Source organism: Protomyctophum bolini (genome assembly GCF_963924005.1).
Source record: "Protomyctophum bolini genome assembly, chromosome: 8".
NCBI lineage: Eukaryota > Metazoa > Chordata > Actinopteri > Myctophiformes > Myctophidae > Protomyctophum > Protomyctophum bolini.
This window is the reverse complement of record NC_137869.1, coordinates 16581119-16592928: the sequence shown is the minus strand read 5'-3', so window position 1 is coordinate 16592928 and position 11810 is coordinate 16581119.

Below are 11810 nucleotides of genomic sequence, written 5' to 3'. Positions count from 1 at the left end.
CCCTCTCGACTCTCGTGTAATATTGCAATTATACAACAGTTACCCTTAAAACTAAGATATTCACAAAACAATCATATTTTTTGAATGACAGATGTAGCCGCTATAGTCTGGATCCAGCCCAGCCCACTCTCTGAGTGGACTGCTGATAATCAGGCTAGATGTAGCCACTATGACCACAAATGTCCAAAGAATGTCCGAAGCAACATGTTCGGCTGTGCTCTGGTACAGCACAGCTGATTTGTTTTGATTAGTTGTTCCTATATCGTGGTTTAAGCACGGCTAGAAAGCCGTTTCAGATTGCTTCTTCGAAACGACCTGTTATATAATGTTAGCATTTAATGTCGTTAGAGAAGGTCAAGGGCTGATGTAAACATAATGAAGGCATTGTTTCACTCAAAATTTAATTGTTAATGTATAAAGACATTTACCACGTTCTTGGTAACCGTTCCAAACTCTGTTGCTTATGCTTGAAACTGTCGACGTAATCAACTTTGTATCCATTTAGCATACAAGTGGAGCACCGTCTGGGGACGGGTGCAGCTGTGGAAGGCATTAGCAGATCAAACTGATCACTTTTCTATTCTAGGAGCACTCGCTGCTACCCTGCAAGGTCATAATGCAGCACTCAGCATCATATCCCCGTCTGATTTATACCAGCGCCGAGGTGTTAGTGGGCCAATAAATTCTCCCCTTATTGGAAATGCTGAACAAATGCAACACATGTGTTTGCTTAATAAATCGAATACCTCGTGTAATACGACGATGAGCAACATCTGCCGGGGAGGACTCTCAGGGGCATGGAAAAACGCGTGGCATTTTCACGGATTTCTATCCTCTAATCCCATTATAATGTGACATTTCCATCTCCAGGGAAATGTTTGGTTTTTAGATTTCAATTTTACTTCATGAAATGTTACGGGGCCCGCACATGCTGCAATGCGTAACTGTGTTGTTCTACCCGGGTTTCGGACCCAGGACCCCTGAACTTAGAACTTATGTTTTTATTGTTGTTACTCTATAACAGAGAGAGCACATTTGGGAAGGCGAGCCATTTCCTTTTGAATTTCATAATACATCTTGTCAACCAGTTGGTCTATACCCGACCACAACAAGTTGTGTTAAATATAATTGTATTAATAATATACTCTACCATACAGATTGGATAAAATAATGTTTTATTCACAAACAATATGGATGCCACTTCATTCTAAATGTGAGAATCAAGTCACACTTATTACAGAGGCTACTTCATGTTGTGAAAGTCAACGCAGCTGGTGTGCTGGAGGACAATCCCAGAAATGTTTGCCAAGAAAAAAGAAAAGAAAAAGAAAGAAAAAAGTGAAAACTCAAGACAGTGACAGTTACATAAACACAAGTCCCTTCAAATAAATTGTTTGGGGTCCTAACCCTGAGTGTTGTTACTCCATTGACCATATAGGGAGTCTACTCTGTTGGCCAGCAGAGTGCAGCTAGAACAACGAGGCCTATATGGGAGGACTGTTTAGACCAGAGTAATCAGGCCAATGAGACTTCTATAATAATCAGACAGTCTTTTTTTCCCCCCTTCAAGACGTTAGCATGGCTGATGCCACTGCACTTCCATGACAGTTTCCAGAATAATGGGAGCAGATGTCTCAGAGCTAAAGGTGCTCCATCTCCAGGCTGTGCAGAGCCCCTGATGCTCTAGTAACCTGGGGGCCCCTCATCGAGAGGGCTGTTTATGTAATCCTACCATGGTCGTCTGCAGGACATTATTGATCTTCAGCAGAGCTCAAGAGCGAGTTGGAGCCCCGCTGTCAGACTGTATAAACCATTGGATTCCTAACGAGGCTTGCTTTGAGTCGTGCAATCTCCCAGCAGGAATCGTCGTACCCATGTCAAAAGACAAAATGGGACCGGTGTGATGGGTACAAAACCAAAAGAGAGAGAGAGACAGGGTGGAAGAGGCAGAGAGCGAGAGAGAGAGAGAGGAAAGAGGAGAGGAGGAAGGAGAATGAGACACAAACAGTGGCCAGGTCTGACCTAACCATGACTGGGCTGCAAGGAAGAGTCTGTTATGAAGATTGAGAGAGGAGCAGAGGACTCCTCAGGGAGGTTTTATGGTAGCGTGTCTGTGGAATTGTACTGGATACAGCCAACTAGATCCACTTAAAGGGATACCTGGACAGTTTAAGTTTGTTATTTCTCCACACCAGGCCAGGTATTATTAGGGGGAAATAAGACTCCACATTTTGTCCTGAAGGTACCGTAAAACAATACGGTAATAGCATTAGCAATCTGTCCCTTGACAAGCAACAGGTGCCAAAATAGCACCTGGCGGTTAACAAAAAAAACAGTTTCAATAATATTTCCCCATATTGGTGGTAGCAATAGTGAAGGAAACAGGATTTATGAATGCCAACCCTAAAACTAAAAACATAAATGCCGATCTACAGGCTCACAACTATAAAAACATTTGAATAGGCTAATAATAATACAAGCTCATATTAAACTAAAACTACCCTAAGTATATATCAGGCAGGCATAACTCCAACCCCAAGGCCTAAATTTAACCTTTAAGCCAACCTAAATCCTTTCCTAATTGTATTTATCTATAATGGGCACATTTGTCTCACAAATGTAGTATACAAGTCCACACACACACATGCCTGCACAAACACACACCTACATGTTCAAATAAAAAATGCACAGGCATCTTTTGAATCCTATTTCTCATTAGACTGTAGTAGAAGTCAGTTTAGAAATGGTATTGTTACAACAGAATCCCAACTGGAGTTTCATTCATCTGTTTCCGCTTCAATCTATCCCAACCCTCCTGTACTCTCTAAACTAATTGAATACTGCTAGTTTGAACTCCCTGCTTTTATTTAATACATTTAAACCCTGTTTAATAGAAAATAGGGTTTAAGGATGCTTCATACTGCTTTCAAGATATGGTATGGATGCAACCGTTTTCTATAGTCGTCAATCTGTACAGGACACACAGGACAGTAGGGGACTGCATCTCCAACTCTGTCGAGCCCACTAAAAATCCTGTACCAATCAAGTCAGTCTAATAATCAGTGATCAAAGTGATAAACTTTAGTTACTGAAGGAATATCTTCAGATTATTCAAATTCCAGAGCTGTGTTTCACCAGTCAGAATGCAAAGGAAACACCAGATTGATGTGTATATCCTTTGCATTCTGCATATCCCTTGCATCTACTTGTGAACATGGGTTCAGGAAACACTATCTATACTCTAGAATAATGCATACACAGCATTACCCCAGATCATAACAAGACAACTGAACCAGAATCATTTCAGTGTTATTACACTTCGGCACTGGCCAGTGGCCACAAAGCCGGAATGACATCAATCCACACGACTTGTACGTGCACGTGGTCCACATGCACAACAATGTACATCTGAGCATTCCATTTTCTACTCATAAAAATGCTCTCGCCACCACAACAGGCCCTGGTCTCCCAGTCTGAAAGTGATTTCCATTTCCATGCCATATTTTCACATTCTGTTTAACTAGAGGTCTGATCCATTCACCTTTCAGCACTGCCTGGGGCCACGAGCATAATTTTCAGCATTCTAAGCACACCCTGCACATCTGTTTTCTGGATGACAGCTTTCACTGATCAGCTGGGGCTTCCACTGGACCAATCAGAGAAAAGGTGCATACGTTCTGCGATTATTGTGTTGAGGGCAGACATCTGGTTGTATTTAGGGCCTGGTACCGGTTATTTGGTTTGGTTGCTGGTGCAGATTTGAGCTCTAGAGGCCTTGCAGGGCAGTTCTCTGAGCTGGATCCTGGATGGAAAAACAAATCTTAATGAAGTCTGGCCTTCCCATACAGCAGGGAACTTCTGGCAGGAGCTGTGGCAGCAAGGAGAGCTGTGTTTACTACCCTCTGCCATCCCACAGGAACATCAGATTTACTTTCTAGCAACTTAACCAGTTATATGAATGATTTATTAGGAGAGGCAGCTTACACTAGTCAAATGATATAACCTCAGTTTTTATATATATTTATTAGCGTCACATTATGGATGTGATTTTTTATATTTCTAATATAAGCCTATTGGATGAGTGAGAAGAGAACACTAAGTGATTATATTTCCATTCAGGAGCATTTGGGTGGTGCAGGGATAAAGTTCTTGCCCGCTACCGCAAAGACTGTTTGATTTCTCCATGGTGCTTTCAGCTTGGCAGGGCACTCCAACCAACACAATGGGCTGCACTTGCGGGTGCAAGGCCTCTCAACTCCTACATGTTGTTGTATATACAGACAACATATAAGTAAGATGCACATCCCACTGGGAGGAGCCCCCGCGACCAGACTACGGATAAGCGGTTGAAGATGGATGGATGGATAAATAAATAAAGTTCCATTCTCTTGGATAAATAGAACAAAATGAAAGTTTGAAGATGAACCCATATGGGTCTCAGCTGTGTATTGCTTTATAAATGTAGGCTAATGCTTCTGAATTCAACCAATAGCCTTCAGCCTGTCGCAATAAAGAAAAAAACATGAAGGGGACAGACTGTAGACTAGAGGCTCCTATAAAAGGAGAAAAAGATGAAGTGCGTGTTGAACAGCTGGCTTTCTGTCCAGTGAGCATACAAGAAGACAATGTAAAGGAATAAAAATGGGTCTTTTTGGCCATCCAGTACTCACACAGATAGGCACATTGTCCACATTATGAATGTCATCTGCTTAAAAGATATTATGCTTGTTTTGGTGCAAAGCCAAATGAGCATGGCAAAGTTCAGACTCTTGAAAATAAACAGCAGTTGGCTCACTCTCCTGCACGCCCATAATCTGTTCCTGCTTTTACGTTAGTAAGAATGGTTAAGCCCTCATTGCACTCAAATGCATTGCACGCATCAGCATTTTCCACACATTTAGCCGTCTCTGTGAACAAATCTATGTAATGAATCTAATAATGATTTTCGAAGCGGACTGGCCCTAATTGAACTCTGGCTCCTCTGGAGGAAGTTCAGTGGTTAAAGTTCTGCTCTGCCACATTCATCTTGGCGCCAGAAATTCTCTATTTGATAAGCAGATCTATAAACAGCTCCCTCAGATAAGGCAACTTATAAAGCAAACCATATTCATTTCAGACACATACTGGTTGGTGGCAGGAAAGAATACATTATATTTTCTTACCAATTCTTTAAGTCAGGATTCAATTAATTCAGGATCAATTCTTTATATACATACTGTACAGTATAACAGACATGCCTACATTGTGCATATATATATATAGAGAGAGAGAGAGAGAGAGAGAGAGAGAGAGAGAGAGAGAGAGAGAGAGAGAGAGAGAGAGAGAGAGATGGACTGCCATTAGTTGTGGAATTGGGCTTGTGGTGGTTGAGCTTTGTCATTGTCAGCAGTGGCTATAGATTTTTCTTCTCTTATTGGAAACTATAGCGTTTTTTAAGTATGAGGGTCTCAAATCTCTGAAAATAATACACATTCAGAACCCAAGCGCCACAATCAAAACATAGTTTGCAATTCAGCAAAAACGAAGCTGTTTTTTATGGATTCTGGCAGGAATGTTTTTGTAATAGCCAGGTGGTATATGAGGCTAAACTTAGCTCACCTCAAGACATCAGTTTCAGCTTAGCTTTGTGGAAATACTAGCCCCTCAGTAGAGATAGAATGCTAACCAGACCAGACAAGAAGTTGTTGTACAGTATCTTGCTTGATGTGTTAATTTAGCTCAAACACAAGCTTGAGAAACATCTCAAGAAGTGTGTGTGACTGTGCTTTTATGCAAGTATATGACGTTAGTCCTAACAGGCTAACTGACTTAATGTGTTTGGATTGAATCATCTCCCATTTCCCCAGTTAAAATCCTTACAATCACATTTAAATGATTATGGTGTTTTAATGACTTTTAAGAAAATCCAGTTACAGCACGGTGCAAAACAGTCTTTATTGTCCCTTCGATGAAACCAAAGGGGAGTTTAATTATTTGACTGACAGGTTACCACTTCCTCAGAAAGGAGTTGTGCTGGTAAACATAAACACACATCATGGCAGTGCAGACTGGCAGCTGGAGCCAGTGGAGGTTAAAGTACCTTGCTCAATGGTTCATAATGATGATATCTTTGCACATCACAGCAGTGAATTGGACTATTGGACACCTGTACTTCACCACTTTCAACCTGGTGTCCCTATTTTGGGAATGTATTATAGACAGAAAGTTAAAAATTCAGATGTTCAAATATGAGTTAGAACATAAAAAAAAAGTCTGACACTTGTAGATGGGCTATTTTCTCTATATTTAAAAAATATTTAAAGTATAAATGGTTAATGACTGAGCCTGTGAAACATATTGTGAAATGCTACATGTAAACAAGTGGTGTGCAACTGCTCTCTCAACAAGACCCAGGATTTATGTTTAACCTTGAAGCCACGACCCCAAAAGCCAGGATCAGATACAGAACAAAGTATCTATTAAAGTTGTTCTTCTTTTCTATGACTCTTGTCAGAACATTTTGTGACCTGGTTCTGGGTCCAATCCAGCTGGATGAGAACCCCTGGTGGAAACGGTTACATGCTGCATGTCTAAAACAGTACGCAAGAATCCGAAACAGCTTCTTCAAAGGCGAGTGTGTTTGGGTCCAACCCATGGTAGGATGTGCTGTTATGACCAAAGGTGGCGGGGGTGTAAGGGGGCATAAAATAGGAAGAGGCGCTATGAGGGATTACAGCCACTTCATCTGCCCTCATCCCCCCTGTGTAGATGTAAACCAGCAATAAGTGTTAAACATCTATAGCTTGCTTGAATAGTATTTACTGTAGGATAGCCATTAGCCAAGGTCTGTTCCAAATGAGACAAGCTGTCCCAGTACTGTCAGTGTTGTCTTGTCAGCCAAGACAACCTGAGGCCTTTTCCCCTATTCACTTGCTGAGACATTGTTCTTTTTTTGTCCTGCAGTAATGTCTGAGACAATCTGTGGCTGGACGGATTATCTTCACATAATAACAAAAAAGAAAAAAAAGGAATTGCATCCCCGATTGCCAGGAAAGTAAACTGGCAATGAAACTAGATCGCATCAAAAAAAATCTATGATCTCACCATACAGCCGTGGATCTAAGGAGGCGTTTGAGTGAAGGGCCCCACAGAGGTGTACAAGCATTCAATAAATTATACTATTAGTCATCTTTTGGACAAGAGCCTCGCAGTGTGAAAGACCTTTCCTGATCTGGAGCCCTGCATGGAGCGCAGCGCGGCCGAGACAAGAGGCAGATAGACGTGTGACATCATAGAGCCAGATAGACGTGTGACATCATAGAGGCAGATAGACGTGTGACATCATAGAGGCAGATAGACGTGTGACATCATAGAGGCAGATAGACGTGTGACATCATAGAGGCAGATAGACGTGTGACATCATAGAGGCAGATAGACGTGTGACATCATAGAGGCAGATAGACGTGTGACATCATAGAGGCAGATGCCACTGCCCTTCAGGGGTCAGAGACTTGGGCTGACCTAAAAACGTGAGTTGGCGTAATGAGAGTTGCACCCCTCCAATTGGCCTTTGGTACCCTGTCTCTCACACTGCATGACATCATGCTGCGTGTGTTGTTGACCTATAGGCTTATAAGTGACCCCTGGGACTGGGAGCTCTAATCAAAAACAAAGATGGAACAACTCCCAACAGGGGAGGGAGAAGTTAGGAATGTTTGTACACTCACTCACACACTTATACACACACCGTCACCCACACACACTCCCATACACACACATCTAAGTGTGCTGCCCAGGAGTGTATGTAATTGCACACGTCTAGGCAGTCTCCCCAACATCTCTTGCCAGAGGTGCACATGGTCTGCATCATGTAATGACCTCACCAATGAACGGAGTCATGACTTCATTACAGCAGGGCTAGACTTAACACATCGTTATTACAGCTCATTGTTCTAAAACAAACCCCACTCCGAAAATATCTACACGGCACACTGTATGATTCATCATCATCAGCAACCATGTCATGGCATATCATTGCTTCTTGCCAGATATCCTCGCATTTCAACATCCCAACATGATGGAGACAAACCATAACAGAACATGACACAAACACAATAAGCCTATAGGTCAAAACCCTGTATAAGGCTAGATCACAATGCAAATACTTAATTTTTGCCCGGGCTCGTACTGTAGTGTACTCTGTGCCACTTTACTCTGTGCTGTACTGTACTGGCCACTTTAGGTTTTGCAGCATTCCTTGCTCGGACATACTTCTTTTTAGTATGCCGTTGGCTCCTCCCTCCATTAAAACACCCATCACCACCTGCTCCTTTAACCTTAACCGCCGGTAAATTCATCACTGTCTTTAATTCCACCGCAACCGCCCCGTCTTCTCACCTCTCAGCTCATCTACTTTAATAACACCCGTCAGTCAACTTTAGAAATTGTGGCCCCCTTTAAAACCCGGACCTTGCCGCCTACTACACCCTCCCCCTGGCTTAATGACAACACTAGAACTCTCAAAAGAGAAATCTGAAAAATTGAAAGGAAATCCACCAAAATACATGTTTTTTATGAACATTTAAAATAACTTATAATGCTGCTGTCAATGAGGCAAGAACCAAATATTTCTCCACCCTGATCTCGAACGACCATCTCAACGCTAGAACTCTGTTCAAAACCATTGAGCGTGTTGTTGGTTCACCCCAAAATCCCAGCATGCCTGTCTCCTCTGAGCAATGTGAACATTTTTTTTATCTTTTTTATAGATATGGTAAAATCAATCTAATTAGATTGCAGATGCTCAACATCCAACCGCATTGACCCCTCACGCCCATGGTACCCCAATAGCCATATTCATGCCCTATTCACCCCCCATTATAACTAATATAAAGGGCTAATATTGGGGGCGGCCATATTGGACTTTCGCACCAAAATTGACCGAGTTGTCCATATAGGTTGTGATCCTATGGGGTCATAGATATTATTTCTGGTGTACAACTTTGTATGTTATGACAAATGCAGGTTTCCTAAAAAAAGGGGTGATTTGCCCCCTGGGTATATACAATTTTACTCACCACATTTAAAGCCAGGCTAGGTCTTGCTCCTGTCACGATCTGGTGGTGGTGGTGGTGAGGACCCAAATGCAGGACAGCCAGGCAGGAGTATAGTGATCAAAACCCATGTTTGGGTATTTTATTTAACAGGAGGTGAACAAAACAGAAATCACAAATACAGACTAAAGCAGAGTGACACCAAACAATGAACCCAAGGAGTCCTTGGCAAGGACTGACTGGGGAACAAGACTAATATACACAGGAGGGCTGATTACACATGAGAAACACATGGGGAAGACATGAACATAGAACCAAAACAACTAGAACAAGAACATAGAAATGCAACAGCTAGATAAACAGAACATAGAATCAAAACAAGTAGAACATAACATAGAAAAACAACATCTAGAAGAGCAAAGTCTGAGACCGTGACAGCTCCAGCCTATATCTCAGACCTACTGCCCCCTTACCTACCAGCCCGCAGTCTGAAATCCTCCAATAAAGCACTCCTAGCCTTACCAAAGGGGCTCCTGAACTCAACAGGTTGGCTTCCGGGTCCGACCCTCTGGAGTGCATTGCCCCAGGAAATCTGCAGGCTCGCTGAGTCGGTTCCACGTTTTAAATCGCTACTTTTATAGACTAGCTTTTAATCCTAATTTCTATTGATTGTGTTTGTTGATTGTTTCTCTGCCTTAAGCTTCTTACTATTGTCTACCTCAGGGATACTCAAATAGATTTACCTGTGGGCCACATTACAAAAATGGCAAGGGGCTAGGGGCCAGTAGATTATTACAACATTAATGATACTTGATAACTTCTCTCTTTCAATTGCTTTATTTTCGCAAAATGTATCAAAGTACAATGTGCATGCACACAATATGTAAATAAATAAATGTGTTACATTTTCTTGCATAAACACAAAGAGCTGTTTCCATAACTGCACAAATTATTGCACATAACATGAGTAGCTGTTATAATAACATAATAACATAACATGAGTAGCTCTTTGCCTGCCTGCCTGCCTGCCTGCCTGCCTGCCTGCCTGCCTGCCTGCCTGCCTGCCTGTCTGTCTGTCTGTCTGTCTGTCCATGAGTAGTTATTTGTCTGTCTGTCAATGAGTAGCTGTCTTACTGTCTGCCTGTCTATGAGTAGCTGTCTGCCTACCTGTCTATGAGTAGCTGTCTGTCTGCCTGCCTGCCTGTCCAATTGTCCATGAGTAGCTGTCTGTCTGCCTGTCTGAGTAGCTGTCTGCCTGCCTGCCTAATTGTCCATGAGTAGCTGTCTGTCTGCCTGTCTATGAGTAGCTGTCTGCCTGCCTGCCTAATTGTCCATGAGTAGCTGTCTGTCTGCCTGTCTATGAGTAGCTGTCTGCCTTCCTGCCTGTCCAATTGTCCATGAGTAGCTGTCTGTCTGTCTATGAGTAGCTGTCTGCCTGCCTGCCCAATTGTCTATGAGTAGCTGTCTGTCTATGAGTAGCTGTCTGCCTTCCTGCCTGTCCAATTGTCCATGAGTAGCTGTCTGTCTGTCTATGAGTAGCTGTCTGCCTTCCTGCCTGTCCAATTGTCCATGAGTAGCTGTCTGCCTGCCTGTCCAATTCTCCATGAGTAGCTGTCTGTCTGCCTGTCTATGAGTAGCTGTCTGACTGCCTGCCTGTCCAATTCTCCATGAGTAGCTGTCTGTCTGTCTGCCTGTCTATGAGTAGCTGTCTGCCTGCCTGCCAGCCAGCAAGTTGGTTAACAGAAAATAAATTGTTATGGCTGAGTAAAATAAAATACAATAAACACAATTTGCCTGAAAATAGATTACCCAGCTATGACCTTTTTCATGAAAAAAAATGAGTAGTGATATGGCTGACTGAGTAAAATAAAACAATCTACCTGAAAATAGATAGCTAAGTGAAGAGCAATTTCCGCAATTTCCGCAATTACCATTTCCGCAATTTCCATTTTCGCAATTTCCTCAATTTCCATTTCCGCAATTTCCATTTCCACCATTTCCGCAATTTCCGCAATTTCCGCAATTACCATTTCCGCAATTTCCGCAATTTCCATTTCCGCATTTCCGCAATTTCCGCAATTTCCATTTCCACCATTTCCGCAATTTCCGCAATTACAATTTCCGTAATTTCCGCAATTTCCATTTCCAACTATTAATGGCAGCTGGGTTTCATCATTCAAATAAAATAGAATTCTGTCCGTTTAGCTATAAAATTATGTCAGGGAATAGGGATACACAGTCTTTCATTTGCATTGCATCTCCCCCCCCCCCCCCCAAGCTTTTATTTTCGTTCGAGTAATAGTACAACTCTAATAGTATTACTTATAATAATGTAATTAAAGATAACTTCATTCAGATTTATTTATTTTTATTTCATTTTCCAGATTTTTTTTTCTTCTTTTTTTTTGATTTTCATTGGTGGGCCAGTCATAATGGTCCCGCGGGCCTGATGTGGCCCGCGGGCCTGAGGTTGAGTATCACTGGTCTACCTAATTGTTTGTTTGCTCGAATTTGAATTACTCTTTTGCATTGTTTTAAAATGTCCTGTTTTGTGTGATATATTTTACTACTATTGTTTCTTTTGTGAAACATTTTGTAACGCTGTTTTAAAAGGTTCTATATAAATAAAGCTTTATTATTAATATTATTATTATTATACAGACAGACAGACACAGAGACAGACATATGGACGGACGGACACACATAGCTCCGTAATGGAGCGGTGGCACCGCTCAAAAATAAATAAAGGTCCTGTACCTGCGTCAGTAATCCCATTCA